The sequence below is a fragment of the Gavialis gangeticus genome, unplaced genomic scaffold (genome assembly GCF_001723915.1).
Source record: "Gavialis gangeticus isolate Ggan-Ray unplaced genomic scaffold, GavGan_comp1, whole genome shotgun sequence".
Lineage (NCBI taxonomy): Eukaryota > Metazoa > Chordata > Crocodylia > Gavialidae > Gavialis > Gavialis gangeticus.
Window position 1 is genome coordinate 11,967,087 of NW_017729029.1, and position 678 is coordinate 11,967,764.

A 678-nucleotide genomic window follows, 5' to 3' on the forward strand; every position below is an offset into this window, starting at 1 on the left:
GGCTGGGATGCTGTAGTTGGGGCTGGTCCTGCTTTGAGCACGGGGTTGGACTGGATGCGACTTCCTCGGTGTCCGTGACTATGATTTTGAAAGCAAGGTTTCACTCGAAGCACTTTTGTCCTGGAGCCACAAGGTCTCAGCTCCCCGCCAAAGGCTTCCCACACATTCGAGCAACACAGGGCCCAGGGCCCAGTCCCCGTCCTCCAGCTGAGGACCATGTGCATGCAAGGAGCCTCTGATGCCATTTCTCTGTTGCACAATGCAGCGCGCTGCAGCTGTCCTCCACTGGCGCCGACTCCCGGCGCACGAACACAGCCCTCCTCGGGGCAGCTGCACCCAAAGCCTTAGCAGCACCATCCAGCAACCCCGCAGAGATTTATTAATCCAGCTCTCAAGGTCCACAGGGCTAATAAAACGTTAGCTCCTAGGATGCAGGACATCTCCTACCAGCTCCTGAAACACAACCTGGCACCTGGGAGGAGGCTGGGCAGCAGCTAGCGAGGGAAGCCAGCTCCATGCTGCTGACCGCCGGCTCCTACCGGGAGGCAGGCCCCGTGGGCGGCTGCCCTGCAGTAAGCTATTAGCACACCGGGATTTTCATGCCGTGACTCAGCCCAGGGCACCGACGAACGGCACGAGAGAGCCGGCCCTCCTCAGCGAACAGCGGTGCCTTGTTAA